Source organism: Rattus norvegicus, chromosome 12, assembly GCF_021556685.1.
Source record: "Rattus norvegicus strain SHRSP/BbbUtx chromosome 12, alternate assembly SHRSP_T2T, whole genome shotgun sequence".
In the NCBI taxonomy this organism is placed as follows: Eukaryota; Metazoa; Chordata; class Mammalia; order Rodentia; family Muridae; genus Rattus; species Rattus norvegicus.
Window position 1 is genome coordinate 517,276 of NC_141545.1, and position 23,953 is coordinate 541,228.

General features: G+C 41.5%; 1 long non-coding RNA gene across 1 annotated transcript; it reads right to left on the reverse strand.

Annotated features, from left to right (window-relative positions):
• Nucleotides 1-8,061: 8,061 nt before the first annotated feature.
• LOC148001911 (uncharacterized) lies at nucleotides 8,062-23,672 on the reverse strand. The gene is made up of 3 exons (XR_015634936.1): nucleotides 23,553-23,672; nucleotides 20,170-20,273; nucleotides 8,062-8,255 (listed from the first exon to the last, which is right to left on the reverse strand). It is a non-coding gene; the product is annotated as an uncharacterized LOC148001911 (long non-coding RNA).
• Between the last annotated feature and the right edge of the window lie 281 nt (nucleotides 23,673-23,953).

Below are 23,953 nucleotides of genomic sequence, written 5' to 3' on the forward strand. Positions count from 1 at the left end.
CTCAGGAGAGATCTACATCCAGTACCTGTCGGCCTGCATTTCTTAGCTTCATCCATCTTATCTAGTTTGGTGGCTATATATGTATGGGCCACATGTGGGGCAGGCTCTGAATGGCTGTTCCTTCAGTCTCTTCTCTAAACTTTGCTGCCCTATGCTCTACTATGGGTATTCTTGTTCCCCTATTAAAGAAGGAGTTAAGCATCAACATTTTGGTCATCCTTCTTGAGTTTCCTGTGGTCTGTGCATCTTGGGTAATTCGAGCATTTGGGTTAATATACGATTATCAGTGAGTGCATGCCATGTGTGTTTTTTCTGTGATTGGATTACCTCACTCAGGATGATATTTTCTAGTTCCATCCACATGCCTATGAATTATATGATGTCATTGTTTTTGATAGCTGAGTAGTATTCCATTGTGTAGATGTACCACATTTTCTGTATCCATTCCTCTGTTGAAGGGAATCTGGGAACTTTCCAGCTTCTGCTGTGAACATAGTGGTCTGTTGCATGTTGGAGAATGTTTTGGGGATATGCTCATGGGAGGTATACTTGGGTACATAGATAGTGCAATGTCCAATTTTCCAATGAACCTCCAGACAGATTTCCAGAATGGTTGTACCAGTCTGCAATCCCACCAACAATGGAGGAGTGCTCCTCTTTCTCCACATTGTTGCCAGCATCTGCTGTCACCTTTTTGTAGCCATTCAGACTGGTGTGAGGTGGAATGTCAGGGTTGTTTTGATTTGCATTTTCCTTATGACTAAACATGTTGAACATTTCTTTTTTTCTCCATATTTATTAACTTGGGTATTTTTTTTTTACATTTCAATTGTTATTCCCTTTCACGGTTTCTGGGCCAACATCCCTGTATACCCTCCCCCTCCCCTTCTATATGGGTGTTCTGCTCCCCTTCCTCCCCCCATTACCGCCTCCCACTAACAATCCCCTTAACTGGGACTTCAGTCTTGGCAGGACCAAGGGCTTCCCCTTCCACTGGTGTTCTTACTAGGCTATTCATTGCTACCTATGAGGTTGGAGCCCAGGGTCAGTCCATGTATAGTCTTTGGGTAGTGGCTTAGTCCCTGGAAGCACTGGTTGGTTGGCATTGTTTTTCATATGGGGTCTCGAGCCCCTTTAAGCTCTATCTGTTCTTTCTCTGATTCCTTCAACAAGGGTCCCGTTCTCAGTTCAGTGGTTTGCTGCTGGAATTCGCTGTGTATTTGCTGTATTCTGGCTGTGTCTCTCAGGGGAGATCTACATCCGGTTCCTGTCAGCCTGCACTTCTTTGCTTCATCCATCTTATCTAATTGGGTGGTTGTATATGCATGGGCCACATGTGGGGCAAGCTCTGAATGGGCGTTCCTTCAGCTTCTGTTCTAAACATTGCCTCAGTACTCTCTCCCAAGGGTATTCTTGTTCCCCTTTAAAGAAGGATTGAAGCATTTGCATTTTGGTCATCCTTGAGTTTCATGTGTTCTGTGCATCTAGGGTAATTCGAGCATTTGGACTAATAGCCACTTATCAATGAGTTCATACCATGTGTGTTTTTCTGTGATTGGGTTACCTCACTCAGGATGATATTTTCCAGTTCCATCCATTTGCCTATGAATTTCATAAAGTCATTGTTTTTGATACCTGAGTAATATTCCACTGTGTAGATGTACCATATTTTGTATATCCATTCCTCTGTTGAAGGGCATCTGGGTTCTTTCCAGCTTCTGGCTATTATAAATAAGGCTGATATGAACATAGTGGATCACGTGTCTTTGTTATATGTTGGAGCATCTTTTGTGTATATGCCCAAGAGAGGTATAACTGGGTCCTCAGGTAGTTCAATGCCCAATTTTCTGAGGAACCTTCAGACTGATTTCCAGAATGGTTGTACCAGTCTGCAATCCCACCAACAACATCCTCGCCAGCATTTGCTGTCACCTGAATTTTTGATCTTAGCCACTCTCACTGGTGTGAGGTGAAATCTCAGGGTTGTTTTGATTTGCATTTCCCGTATGACTAAAGATGTTGAACATTTCTTTAGGTGTTTCTCAGCCATTCCGCATTCCAGCTGTGAATTCTTTGTTTAGCTCTGAATCCCATTTTTTATCTTTATTAACTTGAGTATTTCTTATTTACATTTCGATGGTTATTCCCTTTCCTGGTTTCTGGGCCAGCATCCCTCTAACCCCTCCCCCTCCCCTTCTACATGGGTGTTCTGCTCCCCTTCCTCCCCCCATTACCGCCTCCCACTAACAATCCCCTTAACTGGGACTTCAGTCTTGGCAGGACCAAGGGCTTCCCCTTCCACTGGTGTTCTTACTAGGCTATTCATTGCTACCTATGAGGTTGGAGCCCAGAGTCAGTCCATGTATAGTCTTTGGGTAGTGGCTTAGTCCCTGGAAACGCTGGTTGGTTGGCATTGTTTTTCATATGGGGTCTCGAGCCCCTTTAAGCTCTATCTGTCCTTTCTCTGATTCCTTCAACAAGGGTCCCGTTCTCAGTTCAGTGGTTTGCTGCTGGCATTCGCTATGTATTTGCTGTATTCTGGCTGTGTCTCTCAGGAGAGATCTACATCCGTGAACCCCATTTTCAATAGGGTTATTTGTCTCCCTGCAGTCTTTTTGAGTTCTTTGTATATTTTGGATATAAGCACTCTATCAGTTTTAGGATTGGTAAAGATATTTTCCCAATCTGTTGGTTGTCGTTTTGTCCTAACAATGGTGTCCTTTGCCTTACAGAAGCTTTGCAATTTTATGAGATCCCACTTGTCGATTCTTGATCTTAGAGCATAGGCCATTGGTGTTCTGTTCAGGAAATTTTCTCCAGTGTCCATGTGTTCGAGATTCCTCCCCACTTTTTCTTCTATTAGTTTGAGTGTGTCTGATTTGATGTAAACCTTGATCTACTTGAACTTAAGCTTTGTACAGGGTCATAAGCATGGATTGATCTGCATTCTTCTACATGGTGACCTCCAGTTGAACCAGCACCATTTGCTGAAAATGCTGGTTTTTTCCATTGGATGGTTTTGGCTCCTTTGTCAAAAATCAAGTGACCATAAGTGTGTGGGTTCATTTCTGTGTCTTCAATTCTATTCCACTGGTCTATCTGTCTGTCTCTGTACCAATACCATGCAGTTTTTATCACTATTGCTCTGTAATACAACTCATCCATTTTGAGCATTTGCTTAATATAGAACCAAAAGGGTAACCCAGTTCCAGGTGGAATTCAATGACCCTGACTGGCTTCTGCGGGAATTGCATGTATATGGTGCATAGCACTTACAGCAGGCAAAACACTTATATATAAAAGAAATAATAGCAATAATAATGATAATGATAGTAAACTGAACCAAACAACTATCCAACATAGGCACTAAATATATATTCAAGTCCAACAAAATAAAAACTAAGTATAAAAAAGGTTTTTAGAAACATGGAATTCATTATCTCTCCCATGTGGTTCCCATTGTGACTATATTTCAGGTAACCAGAGACAGATAGGTCTGGTTTTCCTGATTTCTATTTTTACTCCATTGGTGAATGTTTTCATTTCCTGAGAATCATTAGAGCAAAACTATTGAGTTTCTCACTAGTTTGTTCTATATGATCATCCCTAGAGTACTATATTTTAGGAGTACCTAAATATAGGACCACAAGGATGCATCATGGATACCTTTTCCATCATGAAATTGGTATCCACAGTAGGCCACACTAGCCACATTGAAAGTCCAATCCACATATTTACCTCTGGCTTGTTGTGAACAAATTATCAATCCCCAGGCCCCTGAATGTTTCAGTGATCTATCTCTGCATATGGTTTCTGGGATTACAGGATGGCTACACTACACATAAAAAAACAAGTTTCTTATAAGTTGAAAAACACATTTTATTCTTTAAAAAATATATTAACTTTTCTCAAAAAGTGCTTAAATGATACAATCATAATATAAAGTGCATGACCTTAACAGAACTGCAAATACACCACAAGAACAAAAATTAATAAAGAATGAATAACAAAACTTCCAACCAAAACAAACAAAGTTAATACCTGAAGAAAACAAAACTCAAACCAAAAACAAAACACAGTAATTAAGTTAAGCAGCATTCTCTTGTTGAAGATTAACACCACAGTCATACCCTGTGGCTGGCCTTGGGAACATAGCGGGAAGGCAGTCAGTCACCAATTGTAATACAGTTTTAAAGATGAATCTAGCTATGCATCTTTGGGTTCTTTACAGGTCAAGGGCTTCCAAGGCTAAAATGAAACATGTACAGAATTTGGTTTCTAGATTTTGAATTTCTCTTGACTGATTTTCAATAAGAATCTTGAAAATCCCTCAGAACAAGAAAGAATTAACCCTCTGAGACTCCTCCTGGATGCCCATCAGTATTTTGATGTGCTTCAACACTTCTTTGAAACCCTCTCATGTTCATGTTCAGTGTGAAGGGAATTCCAATGTCTGAATGGAAACTCACTTCCCTTTCCTACCTGGACTACAGCATTTACTCAGCTCAAATATTTTCACTTCCAAGGAGATAAACATTTTAAAAATTCGTCCTCTCGCTTGCCTAGCAAGTGCAAGGCCCTGGGTTCGGTCCCCAGCTCCGGAAAAAAAGAAAAAAGAAAAAAAATTCGTCCTCTCAAAGTGTACCACTAAATTAATAGCATAAAATTTCTACCATTCAAAGTCTTCCTCATGCATATTTCCTGAAGCCCTTAGCTTTCTTCATTTTAGTAACATGTTCTGCATCAGGAAGTCCTTATTTAGATACAATGTTTCTCCTTGGCTTTGAACCAGCTGCTCAGTCTTAGGTACTGGATTTACCCAAGCACAAGTTTCTCCCTTTTGAATTAAACTGTTGCCAGTACGGTTTCTTAGGTTTTTCAACTTGAAGAATTGTTGAAGCTCTTACTGTCCCTACAGAGTTATGTCTAGTAATGACCTGGTTCAATCCTCCAATCATGAGAACTGAGCAACTGCAGGTTGATAAAATCAAAATTGAATCACTAGACATCTCTGAAATGTTGTTTTCAAAGTGGGATTCAGTTGTTACTGTTTTTAAGTCATTCCTCTTAAACTTTAAAATGTAAGCATTACTCATGCACAGAATGCTTTCTCAAGAAAGGAAGAGGAATTCTAAATTTTTCATTGACTTTGGGTTTAACTTACTTGTGGAGTATACACCTCATATCTTGGATAAATCCAACATGCCACACACAGCACAGAGCAAGTCAATTATTTGTAGGATATGTGCGTGTGTGTGTGTGTGTGTGTGTGTGTGTGTGTGTGTGTCTAGGTCATTCACAGTAACTCATGCTACATGTTTGAGAAGCAAACCTGTTCAAAGATAGCATGACCTCCTTTGTTTTGAATGCCTCTTTAACATATCTGATCACTTCAAATTGCACCATTTTCTTATAACTCTGGGGTACAGACTAAATTCATAATATCCACCATTAATCTCTCCATAGGGATTCAGAGTGGAATGATAAATAATTTTTGGAGTCTTTAGATTCGAATTTTGTCCCAAAACTCATCAAGTATTTATTGTTCTGTAAATGATATCTATCTGGTATTTTGGACATTTGAGTTTCATGCCCAGACTTCAACAGCTAAATGCACTCCCTCCATTCTTGGCAAGTTCAGGCTATGCTTCCCGAATGTCATGTTCGCTGTGACTACCTAGTTACACAGACATGTGATACGCATGTGAGTTCTAATATAGATTTCTTAATACTCAATGGTTCTGATCAGAATCTGTGAAGTTGTGAATCAACCTCTTTGTGCTAAATGTAGGTTGCAAACTGCCTCTGGATAATTTTTGAATAGCATCTTGTATATTTGCATGTGCTTTTTAGGTGGTTTTTCGTTATCTATTAACAGTTCACATACCATAGCATCAGATTATTGTAAGTTTCCACGTGAAGTGATTTCTTGTCCCTCCTGGGTTAGAATTGTGTGGGGATACTTAGATCGATCTGTGTAGCCCTAAGGAATTCTTCTTGATATATCATCATCTAGGGATGGTGCAATTATCTACAACCTTTGATACACAGCCTTTGATACACAGTCCTTGACCTGTGTAAAAGAAAAATATTTACAGCAGACTGATTCTGTAATGTTTTGTCTATTACATGATTCCCTTAGCTAAAATATGTCTATGCATGCTTATTCAGGCCCAAACAGATCCATGGGGAGACTAACCTGGCTAAAAATGTCAACTACTACTCAGATGTCCTCTACGTATACAGTCTGAGGAACAGTCACTTCAGTTCAGGTGTGGAACTGAAGAATACTCAGCCATTTTCCAAATGAAAAATAAAACCAAATTACTAAGACAAAGATTTAGGGAATGCTTTCATCTGTGTAGAACATAGAAATGTGTGATGTGAAGTAGTTTCAACCCTGTACTACAGAAGGAATAATATACTTTTGGTTATGGTCTCTCTGGACTAGTGTATGATATCAATACAGTCTTCTGTGACAGATTTTCAAGCACAAATGAACATTTGAGTTCTTCAGCAGAGTAACTGTTGCTCAAACAAATACCCTTCATGTTATTTGTAACCCTCACTGGGACCACTTACTACACGTGACAGAGTTCTGACTCATTTTTAAGTCTTTTTTTTGTATCTCATGCTAATTTTTTTTCTTTTATCTTTTTTTCAGAGCTGGGGACCAAACCCAGGGCCTTGTGCTTGCTAGGCAAGCACTCTACCACTGAGCTAAATCTCCAACCCCTCATGCTAATTTTTGATGCTTTCTTTCTCCCCATGGAATAGTTAGTCGACAGGCCTGTATACCAGATATCAGCTGCATTATCAGACATTGGTTGTAATTTGCCTCCCTGCTGAATTCACAGCTACAAGGAAGTGTTTTTTATGAGAAGGCCTTGATTTTCTAGAATGTAGAATGTTGTCTGTGGCTTTCCTTGGCTCCCTCCGTTCTCTCAAGGTTCATATCAGTGAAGAAACAGCATTCAGAATGTGAAAGACTCTTGTTGGGACACAGGACAGACAAAATCAACCAAACTTTCCTTGCATGGGATTAGAACACAGTGGACAGGAGATACATTCAGCATAGTCAATGAAATGCTCCCCCTCTATACCCAATGGAAAACTGGATTGGCTTGTTAGCCATGCCAGCTTACCCTCCTTACCCAGTTCTCAGGCTGTGAAGAGGAAACTTTGTTCTCAGCAAGGGATAAGGTGGTGGACCAACATCTTACTCTTGCTCACTGTTTCCCAGTTCCTCCAAGGTAAGCAGCTTCCTCCAAAAGGAGCTCCATTTTCCATAGTCTACCTGGCTTCAGGTCTGAAGCTATGAGCCCAGTGAACAAGAGAATCTCCATAACCAAGACAATGTAAAACTTTTCTTTATTTAGTGCTGGGGAAAATGGGCAGCTGTGATGGTGTCTTCTTTATTGTAGGTTCTTTTTGAGACAGGGGAGGGGGAAGACCATTGCAGGAGGGTAAGTCTTGATCTATTTGGAGTTGTGGTATCATCATCATCATCATCATCATCATCATCATCATCACCACCACCACCACCACCATCATCAACAGTAGGTTAGTCTGGTAAGATGATTCAGCATTTAAGAGCACTAACTGCTTTTCCATAGTCCTGAGTTCAATTCCCAGCAAACACATCATGGCATACAACCATCTATAATGGCATCTAATGCCCTCTTCTGTTGTGTCTGACAGTTACAAAATATGCACATAAATCAAATCAAATAAATCTTTAAAATAAATAAATGAAAGTTTACTTATCTAAGTTTAAGTTACTGTGCTTCTGAAGCTGACCAGCTCTCTGTTCCTCTGAAGACAGAAAATTCATTCTCTGTCCAGGAAGAGAGCTCACACATTACTTGCCATATTCCAAGACTGTTATTCCAATCAAAGCTTCTGCTTATCTGAGAAATGAAATAGCTTCCCATCACACTCCTATCCTGTCTTCATGTTTAACTCTGAGAGGCACATAAGAAAATTAGTTTGTGCATGACGACATTACAATTACAGTTTCCTGTGTTGTTAGAAAACTGAGGTTAACACAGAGGGGTCAGGACAGTCAACAAAGAAGTGGGCATAATGGCTATCTTTTGTCCAAATGCTGTTGGTGCAAAGGGTCAGTATTCCTGGGAGTTTACCCAACACACAGGTCATCTTCGGGAGCTCATTAGTCAGTTTCTCCAACTTCTTAATCTGCTGTACTTGCTCATTGACGGTGGAAGGTTGGCATGATGCCTTCACAGCAGACCCTGTAGATAAATACAAGGGAACATGCGTAGTAATGGCCCAGGCACAGGAGAGAACATGCTGAGTCCTACAGCGAAGCATAGGAAAGGGGAATTCTACAGATACTTTGAAACACTGAAAGAGCTCTCTTCAAGTTATACCTATTAGCTACTTTCCTGCTCCCAACCATGATTGCTAGACATATGCCTCACTTCCTTCTGCAGTCCACTGGCCCTAAACAACAAAATCTGGCCAAGACATAAAGAATTGGAGGACATTTTCAGTTCATATCTGATGTGATGCAGGTAAGTCCTGGAATCCATAGTGCTTAGAACCACCAAGTCTTAAACATGTATGTTCAAGATAAAGAGTCAGAGACCTTGATACATGTCCAGGGGAGTAGCCCTCTCAGTTCTTGTCATAAAATTTCAATGACATGTCCAGGAATCCTCTGAAGATGAAGTTCAATACTGTACCCTGAGAGTCAAAGTTTTTATCCCTGTGGCTCTTATTGGTATTCTTCCTCATTCAGAATGAAATTAAGAAACTCATAGTAAACCAGCTGCATGCTTGTCAATTCCTGGCTCTCTGCCAAACATTCATCATATATTCTTGACTCTGGGTCTCTTCTTTAGGAATCCAGAGGCTTCAGATCATAAGTCCTACTCCTAGAAGTCCTGAGCCAAGACCACCTCCTCCTGGAAGTTCCTCAGCACAAGCCCAGGGCTCACTCTCTCTGCTTTCCACCAGATAATTTATGTTTTGCACTTTTATAAGAAGAAAGAAGTCCCAATATCTTCTTCCTCTCTCTCTCTCGTCTCTCCATGCTCTCTGTTTTATCTGGAAATAGCCTGATTATTCTGAAAAACAATTCTGTGGGTAAACCAATAATTACTAACTAAATGTCACAAGGGCATTTTCTGTTTCCATAACACTAGTGACATCACAGAGAATACCATGGAAATTCCAGCATATATTAGAGTATCCAGAGGAATGTCCCCTTCAACAGCACATAACTACCCATTAACTAGCTCTTCTCCAAATCAATAAGCCAAGTTGCCCTTTCCAGGGGCTTTGCCTGAGACACAAGGGAAGACTTTCAATCACTCTCCCTTTTAAACCAGAAATATCACTACTTCATTGATTTTTTTCCCACCTTCATGCATGGATAGTGAAGAGTCAATTTTCAAACACAGCCGAGAAATGGTCCTCCCCACCTTTGGTAGCACACTTAAAATGACAAGGAAGAAAGGAAGCTGAGAATTTAGGTCAGGATGATTGTCAGTGTACTGATGATTCCACACAGTTAATCCCTCTCAGGGGACATCTTCTGTAGCTAAACGACCAGTTTCTTCAAATTCCTCATCTATTGCTCCTGCTAAGTAATATTGGAGGGTTGGGATGATGCCTTCCCAGTAGGCCAGGTACATAGATAAATACAATTAAGCAAAGATTTCGGGAATTTACGCAGACTACTACAGTTTGGATGGGGGAGTAAAAAATCCAGAAAACATATAAATTCTGATTAAAAACTTCCCTCAGAGCCTCAAAAATTACTTATTTTAGCCATGAGGCAGGTCGTGATGTGATCAGTTGTACACAGTTCTGGCTACAGGTGCATTGATTAACACAGGTGTAATTTGAGTCATCAAAAGCAAACACTCACAGAAAGCATGATGGGTCAATCTTGGAATGAGCAATTAAGAAGTCAAACTGAAGTATAGAGAGGTATCATGTGGAAGAAACAGACAGACAGACAGACAGACAGACAGACACACACACACACACACACACACACACACACACACACCCCAAAACAAAGCAGCAGTCATAGGGAAAAAGATGTTATAGATCTTTGGTAAGGAGCTTCAACCAGGGATAAAAAGTCAAATTCATCTGTTGGGTGCCACATGTGACAAGGTCTATACTCTTTAAAGGGTGTCACTACTACATTTATGTACAACATCCATTAGGAACATACAGACAGGGAAGGGTAAAGTAAGGGAAGAGACTAGGTATTCTTTTTTTTTTTAAGATTTATTTATTTATTATATATATAAGTACACTGTAGCTGTCTTCAGATACACCAGAAGAGGGCATCGGATCTCTTTACAGATGGTTGTGAGCCACCATGTGGTTGCTGGGAATTGAACTCATGACCTCTGGAAGAGCAGTCGGGTGCTCTTAACCGCTGAGCCATCTCTCCAGCCCCGAGACTAGGTATTCTTAAACTATACAGGTTTATTGAAGCCCCATTTTACCTTTCTCCTGATGCTGGAAGACCCTGCAAAGAGAAGCTAGCCCATGGTCAGCCTGGCAGGCATTTCTTGGATCTCTGAAAATTTTTCTTCTATACATGCTCCTTGGACCCTAGGCTTGTTGGGAGTTATTGAATTTTCTACATCTTCTCAGTTCTCAAAGTTCTAGTCTAGTAGAGTTGGACATCAACTCTATTTCTAATTGTGGTTCTCCATTGGACAGCAAGTTCAGATCACACTGGGGTTTATGAGAGAATCAAGTGCATACGCTGGTATGAAATGTGCTTTCATTTGTAAAGACTGTTGTAGAAAAGAGGAAAATATATGACAGAGAGGCATAGAGACACACACAGAGAGAAAGACACATACACAGAGAGAGAATGAAAGAATATGCCTTGTGTACATGAAGCCAGAAAAGAATTTGTGAATCTAGATGACAAGGTATGACGGACTGCCTGTAAATCCCAGTAACTAAGAAAGAAGCCTGGGGTCAGTTGTGCTATTAAGACTTCATACAGGGGTTGGGGATTTAGCTCAGTGGTAGAGTGCTTGCCTAGGAAGCGCAAGGCCCTGGGTTCGATCCCCAACTCTGAAAAAAAGGAAAAAGGAAAAAAAAGACTTCATACAGATTGGCCTATACCAATGTGAGACACTAGACTTCCATGAGCAAATCCTTAGCCTGGAAAATGTAGTTATGGTGGCCCAGAAAAATAAACACAGATTTGTCCCCTCTGTCTGCCTCTCATTACTCTGATCTCCCATGTCACAGGAGGCTGAATGGTCTTCCACATACCCTGAGATGCAGCTCACAAGGGACAGTATCTGTCTTCAACAGTGCTTCATCTGAGCCTACCCTTGGTTTGTGGATGGTACTCAGGAAGTGAACTGACAGGTTACACTTTGCCTAGCTAGGTGTCAAAGTTCAAACATGAGACTCCCACACTCTGATTGTCAACACTTCCATGTTTCTACTGGGAGGGCAGTGTCACAATGGCCTGCTACTGCCTTCTCATTCCTTTCACATGTGTCATGTGACCAAGTTGACAGCCTCCTTCAGCTTATTCACAGATCCACAGGATACAACTTGGCGTCAGAGCCCACATATCTGGCCACAGAAGCCTAGAGAACAATGTCAGTGATCACAGTGATAATGAAGACATGGCAGGGCATTTCCTCCAAGTTTTACTTTCAAGTGTATTCTTTTATTGAAGATTATGCTACTCTTTCTAGAAGGTCACATTGTGGGAGAACATTCTACCCCATCCACAGTTTATAGATTTCTTACATAGACTCCTTTCAGTGACAAGGTTTCTGTAAACTTGCATACAAACTAACCATTTAAGCACACATACACAAACACACACACATACACATACACACACACACACACACACACACACACACACACATGCATGGTGTACGGATAATAGAGATGCATTATAGAAGAAAAGTTAGGTCAGTTAATCTAGAATATAGGATGTGAAGGGTTGCACTAAAATGTATTACCCTGTGAAGGAGGATGGGAAACAATTGTGAGTGGTGCTTTCCCCACAACTTGGCCACATGAACAATGAAGTATGAGAGAATAGATCTGCATGATCAAAGCCAAAGACCAGGAACATACACAGTCATTTGAATGTAAATACAGCTCATCTCACTGATCTCTAATGGAAGTGTTGAGGTGTTTCACACACCTCTTCCTGCATAGTATTTCATTGCAGTACAATGCTAGCACACTGAAGGATATTCAAGTACATACCTGACAGGTGATCATTTGACCTAGCTTCATAGAGAGATGAAGCAAGAATGTCAGCATTCCCAGAGATCTGTTGAGTAGAGGGTGCTGATTTCCTCTGGATCCCTTAGCAATGCTTCAGAAATCCAAGGAGACAGCGTCCTCAAGCCTATTCACAGCTGCACATGGTGTAATTTGGCTTCAGAACACCATAGCCTGTAGTTACAGAAGCCAGGATGAAAACTACAAACTCCATCAGCATACAGTTGATGTTCAGATGCCCAGAATCACGGGTAGGTCTCTCTAGACCCACGACTGTAGATACACATGCCTTGTAGGAGTAGAACATGATTGTTTAGTTTCCCCAATTACTGTTCAGGACAAGTAGGGAAGTCAGGAAGAGCCAGTCCCTGCTCTAGTTCACTAACTGACAGTTCTTCACTGTAGTAGAAAAATGCCTGCCAAAGGACACTGTCATTAGGACAAAACAGCAAGAAACAAATTTGGAAAGGGTCTATACCAATCCTACATCTAATACAGAGCTATTACCAATACATACAAAGAACTCAAGAAGTTAGACTTCAGAGAGACAAATAACCCTATTAGAATTATGGTACAGAACTAAACAAAGATTTCTCAACTGAGAAAAATCACGTATTTGAGAAGCACCTAAAGAAATGTTCAACATTCTTAGTCATCAAGGAAATGTAAATGAAAACAACCCTGAGATTCCACCTCACACAAGTCAGAATGGCTGAAATAAAGAGACAGGAGACAGCAGAGCTGATAAGGATGTAGAGAAAGAGGGACACTCCTTTTTGGTGGGATTACAAACTGGTACAACCACTCTGGAAATCAGTCTGCAGGTTCCTCAGAAAATTGGACATTGCACTAACTGAGGACTCAGCCATACCCCTCCTGAGCATATACAGAAAAGATGCTCCAACATACAACAAAGACACATGCTCAACTATGTTCATAGCACCTTATTTATAATACCCATAAGCTGGAAAGAACCCAGATGACAATTATGGGGAATGGATACAGAAAATGTGGTATATCTACACAATTGGGTACTACTCAGCTATCAAAAAAATGATTTCAAGTAATTCATAGAAAAATGGATTGAACTAGAAAATATCATCCTGAGTGAGGCAACCCAATCACAGAAAAACTCACATAGAATGCAGTCACCAAAAGTGAATATTGGCCCAAAAGCTCAAATTATCCAAGATGCATATATGGATGTATGTATATCAGCCACCAAAACTAGATAAGATTGGTGAAGCTAAGAAGAGCATGTTGACAGGAATCAGATATATATCTATCCTGAGACACACGGGTAGAGCATGTCAAATACAGAGGTAAATGCTAGCAGCAAACCACTGAACTGAAAACAGACCTCTTGGTGGAATTTGAGAAAGGATTACAAGAGCTGAAGGAGCTTTCAACCCCATAAGAACAACATTGCCAATGAACCAGAGCTTCCTGGTACTAATCCAATATTCAAAGACTATACATGGACAGACCTATGGCTCCAACTGCATATGTGGCAGAGGATGGCATTGTTGGGCACCGATGGAAGTTGAAGCCCTTGGTCCTCCCTAGGTTTGACTTCCAGTTCAAGGGAATTTGAAGGCACAGTAAGGGGGGTTAGAGAAGAAGGGATACTGAATAGGTAGGGATCTTTTTTTTTTAAATATTTATTTAATGTATATCAGTACACTATAGCTGTCTTCAGACACACCAGAAGAGGGCATCAGATCTCATTACAGATGGTTGTGAGCCACCATGTGGTTGCTAGGAATTGAACTCAGTACCTCAAGAAGAGGAGTCGGTGCTCTTAACCGCTGAGCCATCTCTCCAGCCCATAGGTAGGGATCTTATGGGCAGGAAACTGGGAAAGGAAATCACATTTTAAATGTAAATATAGAAACATCCAGTTTTAAAAAGCACTAAAATTTGCTAAAAAAAAAAAAAAGAAAGATATAAAAGAAAAGAAAACTGGCAACTAATCACACCTATTGACTCGGAAATCTAAAGTGGTGTTCAGAGTCATACTAGTGGAAAGACAGAGATGATGAAGTCTCAAATAGAAGCACTTCTCTCTCCCAGATATCAGAGTCAGACACAAACTGCACTATAGGGATCCAAAGCATGGATGAGTTTACTCTGAGCTGAGGACACAATATTGTCCATCCTATCTTCCTTAGAACCTTTTTCTTTTGGACAAAAGGAATAAAGGCCATGAGCTCTCAGGAAAACAACTGTGCCCTTCCCAAAACTTGGCTTTTGGAATAAAGAAATGAATGATATAAACTCTCTGACTTCCAGGAACCATAAGAACAAGGAAGTCCAGATGCTTCTGAGAGGCTCTCAGCTCCTGATTCCCATATGTGGAAGGCTCAGATCAAGGCTATCTCTTAAGTGATCCCACTCAACCCCTAGGAAGGACTCACTGAGCTTTCCCATGGACCACATATTTCTCCCTTTTTTTAATACCAAGGCAGAAAGCCAGCTTCCTTCTCCCCATCTCTGATCTCTTCATCCTCTTTGTTCTCACTCCCCCAATGGCTGTTTACCCTGAATTACAGGCCAATTAGTAAACCCTAGAGGTACTGAAGGAACATCTGAGAGGCAGTTGCAGTCATGACAACATTTGTGACATCTCTCCAGGTTATAAGAGATTTATCAGGGAGGGCCTAATGATGATGTCACTGAGATCTGCCATGACCCACCTACTAAACAGCTTTCCATACATTGACCAGATTCAAGGGTGCCGTTTCCGTCTCCTGTGACACAGTGAAAATTTTATGTACTCCATCTCTCTAAAGCTACAGACTTCTCTTTGCTTCATCCGTGGTTACATGCTCTGAATGGAGAAAGTTAGTCAGGGGCTTGGCATGGGTAGAAAAGATTTAGGAACATGGAATGTAGGAGATTTTTCTAGATAATAATTTTATTCCCGGTTCTTTCCTGTGATATACCGTTCAATTTTCAAGGTTTTCTCTGTTTCCCAAAGGCCAGGATTTTCCCTACAAACCTTAATTGAGTGAATATTGTATTGCATTTTCTAATTGTACATTCCTTAATAGGGGACTTTATAAATATTCCTGAATGTGTACTCAAAATTTCTGTTTTCCAATTCCATTTTGTGCAATGATTTTGGCAGCAAAGGGGATCCAGCTATTGAGTGAGTTTAACAGTGTAAGTATTGTGTACCTACTTCAAATGATTAACTCCTAAATCCTTATTTTATCTAAAAATTACCAAACATCAGAAAAGAAAATGACAACGTGGAGTATAGAATTCAATTCTCTATATACTTTAGATATCAGGTCTGCAATATCTACCTTCCTGTGCTCGCAGGGCCAGATTCGAGTGTTTTGGATGTTTCACCATGATTCTTTCTTCAGGCCAAATATAAGATACAGGAGGATGGGCAGGGAAAGGAATGGCTTGAGGTCCAGTGAAACCTCAACTTCAGTAGGTTCGTAAGAACAGGAGGGAGTCTATTTGGCATTGTCTATTGTGGATTCTACATTCTTGACCTAGTTGCCCAGAATTCATGTTTTAAATTCCACCTTACTTCATAACTGTAGAAGCCATCAAAATTATATATGTACACCAGCCACCAAAACTAGATAAGAGTGATGAAGGTAAGAGGTGCATTTTGCCAGGAACCGGATTTAGGTCTTTCCTGAGAGACAAAGCTACAGCATGTCAAATACAGAAGTGAATGCTAGTGGCAAACCAGTGAACTGAAAAAATACCTCTAGTTGGTAGATTTTGACAAAGGATTCAAGAGTTGAAGGGGCTTACAACCCCATAAGAAAAACAATGCAAATGAACCAATGTTTTCTGGTACTAGACCACTAATCAAAGAATGTACGTGGACATACCTATGGCTCCAAATTCGTATGTGACAGAGGATGGCCTTGTTGGGCAAAATGGAAGTAGAAGCCCTTGGTCCTCCCTAGGGTTGTCTCCAAGTTCAAGGAAAGGTCAAGGGGCAGAACAGGGGGTTAGAGAAGAAGGGGAAGGGAACGGGTAGGGAACTTATGGGCAGGAAACTGGGAAAGGAAATAATATTTTATGTAAATATAGAAACATCCAGTTAAAAAAAACAATAAATTTTGCTAAAAAATAAAAAATGAAATATATAAGGGGTTGGGGATTTAGCTCAGTGGTAGAGCGCTTGCCTAGGGAGTGCAAGGCCCTGGGTTCGGTCCCCAGCTCCGGAAAAAAAAATGAAATATATAAAAGAAAAGAAAACTGACAACTAGTCACACCTATTGACTCGGATATCTAAAGTGGTAGTCAGAGTAATACTAGTGGAAAGTCTGAGATGATGAAGCCTCAACCAGAAGCACTTCTCTCTCCCAGATACCAGTGTCAGACACAAACTGCACCATAGGTATCCAAAGCATGGAGGAGTTTACTCTGAGCTGAGGACACAATACTTGTCCATCTCTTCTTCCTCAGGACATTTATTTTTTGACAAAAAGAATAAAGGCCATGAGATCTCAGGAAAACAAGTGTGCCCTTCCCAACACTTGGCATTTGAAATAAAGAAATGAATAATATAAACTCTCTGACTTCCAGGAACCATAAGAACAGGGAAGTCCAGAGGTTTCTGAGAGGCTCCCAGCTCCTGATTCCCATATGTGGAAGGCTCAGATCAAGGCTATCTCTTCAGAAAACTCATTAAAACCCTACCAAGGACTCAGAGCTTTCCCATGGACCACGTATTTCTTCATTGTTTATACCAAGACAGGAGGCCAGCTTCCTTCACCCCATCTCTGATCTCTTCATCCTCTTGTTCTCACTCCCAAATGGCTGTTTACTCTGAATTACAGGCCAAGTAGTAAACCCTAGAGGTACTGAAGGAATATCTGAGAAGGAGTTGCAGTCACGAGAACAGTTGTGACATCACAGAAGAAGCTATGGCTTTGCAGGTTACAAGAGATTTATCAGGGAGTGCCTAATGATGATGTCACTGAGACGTGCCATGGCCTACCTATAAACAGCTTTCCTTACATTATCCAGATTCGAGGGTGCCCGTTCCAGGAGTGTCTCCTGTGACACAGTGGAAACCTTTACTTACTCCATCTCTCTAAAGCTAGAGACTTCTCTTTGCTTCATCAGTGGTTACATGCTCTGAATGGAGAAAGTTAGTCAGGGGCTTGGCATGGGTAGAAAAGATTTAAGAACATGGAGTGGAGGAGCATCTTCTGGATAATATTTTTATTCCCAGGTTCTTTCCTGTGACATACAGTTCAATTTCCTAGGTTTTCTCTGTTTCCCAAAGGCCAATATTTTTCCTAGAGACCTTTAATTGACTGAATATTGTATTTCACTTTCTTATTGTTCATTGCTTGATAGGGGACCTTATATATATATTCCTGAATCTGTACTCAAAAATTCCGTTTTCCAATTCTAGTTTTTGCAATGATTTTGGCCACAAAGGGGGCCAAGCTATAGAGTGAATGTTACAGTGTAAATATTGTGTACCTACTTCAAATGATAAACTCCCAAATTTTTATTTTATGCAAAAAAATCCCTGACATTAGTAAATCAAAGGAAAGCATGGACTATAGAATGCGGTTCTGTAGTCCCATTAGATATCAGTTCTGTAATATCTACCTCCTTGTGTTCCCAGGTCCAGACTTCAGGCTTTTGGATGTTTTAACATGATTCTTACTTCAGGCCAAACATAAGGTACAGGAGGATGGGCAGGGAGAGGAATGTCTTGAGGTCCAGTGAAACCTCAACTTCAATAGGTTCATAAGAACAGGAGGGAGTCTCTTGGGCATTGTCTATTGTGGATTCTCCGTTCTTGACCTAGCTGTTCAGAATCCACGTTAAAATTCCACCTAACCTCATAGCTGTAGAAGCCACCAAAAGCATATATACATAGATAGATAGATCAGCCACCAAAACTAGGATAAGATTAATGAAGCTAAGAAGTGCATGGTTCCAGGAACTGGATATAGATCTTTCCTGAGAGGCACAGCTAGAGCATGTCAAATACACAAGTGAATGTTAGTGGCAAAACAGAAAATTGTAAATGGACATGTTGTTGGTAGATTTTGACAAAGGATTACAAGAGTTGAAGGTGCTTTCAACCCCATAAGAACAACATTGCCAATGAACCAGAGCTTTCTGGTACTAAACCAATATCCAAAGACTGTACATGGACAGACATATGGCTCCAACTGCATATGTAACAGAGGATGGCATTGTTGGGCACCAAAGGAAGGAGAGGCCCTTTGTCCTCCCTAGGTTTGACCCCCAGTTCAAGGGAATGTCAAGGGGGAGTAAGGGAGGTTTAAATAGAAAGGAAGGGGAACGTTTAGGTCTCTTATGGACAGGAAACTGGGAAAGGAAATAACATTTGAAATGTAAATATAGAAATATCGAAAAAAGTATTAAATTAGCTTAAAAATTAAAAAATAAATGAAAGAAATAAAAGTAACTAAAACTGCAAGGTAATCAGACCTATTGACTCAGATATCTAGAGGGTCACTGTCACTTTCATTCCCTGAAATTAGTATTTCCGACTAATACTAGTGGAAAGACTGAGATGATGAAGTCTCAACTACAAGCACTTCTCTCTCCCAGATATCAGAGTTAGAAACAAAATGCATTATAGGAATCCAAACCATGGAGGAGTTTACTCTGAGCTGAGGACACAATACTTGTCTTTCCCTTTTTCGTTAGGACCCTTTTCTTCTGGGCAAAAAGAGTAAAAGCCATGAGCTCTCAGGAAAACAACTGTGCCCTTCCCAATACCTGGCTTTTGGAATAAAGAAATTAATGATATAAACTCTCTGATTTCTACCAACAAAAACAAGCAGGGAAGTACAGATGTTTCTGAGAGGCTCCCAACTCCTGTTTCCCATAAATGAAAGGCTCAGATCAAGGCTATCTCTTCAGCACACCCACTCAACCCCTACACAGGACTCACTATGCTTTCCCATGGACCACGTATTTCTTCTTTTCTTATACCAAGACAGAAGGCCAGCTTCTTTATCCCCAACTCTGTTCTTTTCATTCTCTTTGTTCTCCCTTCCAAATGGCTGTTTACTCTGAATTAGAGGCCAATTAGTAAACCCTAGAGGTACTGAAGGAATATCTGAGAGGCAGATCCAGTCAGGACACTTGTGATCACAGAAGAACCTAGGGCTCTCCAGGATACAAGAGATTTTTCAGGGAGGGGCTAATGATGATGTCACTGAGAACTGCCATGGCCTACCTGCTGAACAGCTTTCCTTACATTGACCAGATTCGAGGGTGCCCTTTCCAGGAGTGTCTCCTGTGACACAGTGGAAACATTTATTTACTACATCTCTCTACAGCTAGAAACTTCTCTTTGCTTCCTTAGTGGTTACATGTTCTGAATGGAGAAAGTTAGTTAGGGGCTTGTCTTGGGTAGAAAAGATCTAGGAACATGGGATGTAGGAAATTCTTCTGGATAATAATTCTATTCCCAGGTCCATTCCTGTAACAAACAGCTCAATTTCCTAGGTTCTCTCTGTTTCCCAAAGGCCATTTATTCCCTACAGACATTTAATTGAGTGAATATTGTATTTCATTTTCCAATTGTTCATTCCTTGATAGGGGACTTTATAGGTATTTCTGAATGTGTACTCAAAAATTCCGTTTTTCAATTCTAGTTTTTTTGCAATGATTTTGGCAACAAAGGTGGCCAAGCTACAGAGTGAATTTAACAGTGTAGATATTGTGTACCTACTTAAAATTATTAACTCCCAATTTTTTATTTTATGCAAAAAATACCTGACATCAGTAAATCATAGACAGCATGGACTACAGAATGTGGTTCTGTAGTCCCATTAGATATCAGTTCTGTAATATCTACCTTCCTGTGTTCCAAGGGTGAGACTTCAGGCTTTTGGATGTTTTACCATGATTCTTACTTACTTTGGGGTGTGTTCCATGCTGATGTCCATGAGGCCCAATAATTTACATTTGGTGATTTGCAGTCGACCCTTTGTTACTAGGAGAGGTCACAGCTACTCTGACACCTAAGGCACATAAAGATCCAAAGAATAAAGAGGATTCACGGCCCATCCGTAAACATACTGCATACCTGCAAGTTCATTTCTCTTCTCAAAGTAGGCGTAGATTCCAGCATAGTAAACCTGACGTGTGTCCGTGTGAGCCAACGGTGCTGCCTATTTTACAACATATAAGATAAACTCAAGTTCCGTGACTTTGATCAAGAGGTCGACAACTATTTATTCAAAGATTTGTATTGTCAGTTTCTCTATTTTGTTTTTTGTTGTTTCTTTGTTTTACTCAACCCTAATTTTGGGGCGATTTGGGCTGGAAAATGTCTTTAAGCACCAGGCCTGAGTTACTTCCTATAAAGACTATAAACTTTATTTTGCTTCTGGGTCATCAGGGTGGAGGTAGGAGCATCGAATCACACATCACTATTAATGTCACTCTCATGGGACAGAATAGAGGGATCGGTCCCTAAGAGCATTGGCTTCTCAGGCACAGGGCCTGATTTTCAGGCCCTGAGAGATGGCTCAACATTGTCTGTATCTTTAGTCACAGGGGATCAGACTGTCTCTTGGCCTAGTCTGACACTAACCCTCTGTGAATGAACTCTCCACATTGCTTATTTTTATTATTAACACAGTCCTGTTAATTTGAGTAGAGATAACAAAAGCTTGTGTTGAAGCCAGTCAGACCCCAGGTGTTACAGTAAATATTAAAAATGTCTGAACCTTTTATCCTGTGCTAGTGCCACACACGTAGTACACAAATCTACCTAGGGCCATTCAAGACCACCCAGGTCTGGGTCATCCTTCTGCAACTTGATTCTGCCCTTCCTTTCTCTTCTCTCCCGCCTTACAAGAGCTTTGTCCCCAGGGGACAGAGAGAGAAAATTGAATGTAAACCTAAAAATATAGTACTGGGGTTGGGAATTTAGCTCAGTGGCTCAGTGGTAGAGCGCTTGCCTAGGAAGCGCAAGGCCCTGGGTTCAGTCCCCAGCTCCGAAAAAAAAAGAGAAAGAAACAAAAACAAAAACAAAAAACCATAGTACTGCCAGTACCAGTCACTGCCTTGTAAAGCATAGGACAACTAGTCGACCTCGTTTTCCAATGCGGAGGGGTGGAGAGTCCGGAGGGCGAACTGGTTGATATATATTATATATTATATATCTTATATTATATATTATATGTTATATGTTATATGTTATATATTATATATCTTATATTACATATTATATATCTTATATCATATATCATATATCATATATTATATAGTATATATTATATGTCATATATTACATATCTTATATTACATATCATATGTCATATATCATGTATCATATATCGTATATCGTATATCATATATTATATATCGTATATTATATATTATATATATGCTCTTAATAATTTTTTTTTAAAAAGCCAGAAAGCAATACCAAGTCAACTGCGTAAAGTACGCTTCGCCATATATTATGTACATCTGGTCGACCTCCGTCAAGTGGAGAGGGATTACCAAAAGCAAAGTGACGTCGGGACTACTGATCGACCTCCGAGAATCTCAGAAGAAAGATATATGTGGATACTGATATAGATTTAAAAAAAAATAGAAAAAGAAAAGAAAACACTCCAAAGCCAGTATCTGGTCGACCGCGAAAGGGCACTCGTCGCCAGATACTTCGGACATCTGGTCGACCTCCTCCAAGAGAAAAAAGAGAAAAAAGACAGTGCCCGTCGCGAGTACTGGTCGACATCCGAGAATCTCAGAGGAAAGAGTATAGGTATGTGCGTGTGTATGTATATATGTATGTATGTATGTGTGTATGTGTGTATGTGTGTATGTGTGTATGTGTGTATGTATATAATATATGTATGTATGTATGTATATATATTTTTTTAAAAGAGTCCACATAGCGTGGAAAAATGGGACACAACAGGCAGCGGAGGTTCGGGAACTCCTTCCAAAAAAAAAAAAAAAAACCGTCGACCGCAGAGGAGCACACCAGGCAGCACTAGCACCAACCCGGAAAACCCTTCCAGTCGCACCAACAACTCCAACCGATAAGGGACGACAACCACCACGGGGAAATCGGGAAGAGCTGACACGGGGGACGGTTGTCATAAGCTTCCCCACAGAGCACAGGCAAGAAAGCACGGGAAAGTAGGAAGTGAGTACGCATGGGGAGTGGGTTAAGCTTCAAGCATCGAAGAGGCCCATGCTCAGAAAAAAACAGCTAGGGCTGGACAAGCAAACAGCCTTGGAAGCCTCTTCCAACGTCCTTTAATGACAAAAAGAGTCAAAAGGACAGCGTATCAGCACATATCTCCAGGTACAATAAGGACAGATAGCAAAGATGAAAAGTGTAAAAGACACAGGGATAAACATGACAGGCCACACGGAACGTCTGGAAGTCATGTTCGGTGACGTGTCCCCAAGAGGTCCCCATGAAGAAAGAGAACCGAACCTCAAAGGAACAACTGGTCGACCTTAGAACCCTGAGTGCTCACAGACCGAGGAGGCCATGGTAGATAGCCTGGAACACAGCTTCCCTTCGGCCTCAGAAGTCCATGCTCCCGCTGGCAGGGACCGGGGAGGATCCTGGAAAAAAGTCTCGGAGGCGCCCCATAGCAGGGCCACCTCGGCTCGGAGGGCGGGGACACAGCACCCTCTCGGCCTCAGAGGTCCAGGCTCCCGCTATCAGGGACCGAAGGGACTCCTGGAAAAGAAAAAAAAAACTCCGTGGCGCCCCCTAGCCGGGCCACCTCGGCTCGGAAGACGGGGACACAGCACCCTCTCGGCCTCAAAAGTGTCTATGGTCCCGCTGGCTGGGACGGGAGAGGAGGGAAGAAATAAAAAAAAAAATTTTTTGAAAAAAAAAAAAAATCCGGGACGGGGCCCAAGCCTTCTGGTCGACCTCATCCAGCTGCCACCAACCCCTCCCTGTGTCCCAATATGTCGTACAGCCACCCTCCTCCCCTGAAGTTCTCCAGGTACAACCTCCTAGCTAGAGATGGTCCCCAGACAGGACACCGTCTCCGTCGCGCACCCGCCTGCTTGCCTGTCACCCTCTCACCCTGGCCGGCTCACCACAGGCACTTCCCCGTCCTTTGTCACCAACCGGGGGGACAGGAGCGTTGCGGAAACTTGTCGCCACTAGGTGTCGCCCGACAGCGATCTCGATCAAGCAAACCAATACAGACTGTCACGCGCCGCCGCCGCCACACACACTCATTCCGTCTCTCCCGAGTGACCTCCCTAGCTCAGGGGGACACTCACCCACGCACAACGGGGCAGGTACCCACCACTTCTCCCGAATGGCACAAACGGTCCCGGTTGTCCCGCCGGAACACAGTGAACGCGGGATGGACTCGGGGCCAACCCCCTCAGGCACCCAGAAAAGGAAAGTAGGACGGAGCGGTGAAAACAGGCCACCTCTAAGTGAAAGGACATGCACTCTCGAATCGGTTAACAATTAGCAAGGAACAGGCACAGTTAGGAAAAGGGAGCGTCCAAACTCCGTCGTGAGGGGAGGGTGGCGGCGACCTCAGTTCCACACCATTTTTAAATGGCTCACTCATTTTTAAAACCCTCCACCGATCCCGATGGGGGGGAGGGGGGGTTGTTGTTGTTCTCTGTTCCTCGCTGCCACCGCCAGCCGGCACTCACCAAACCACACACCTGCCACCCTCTTTGGAAGACTAAA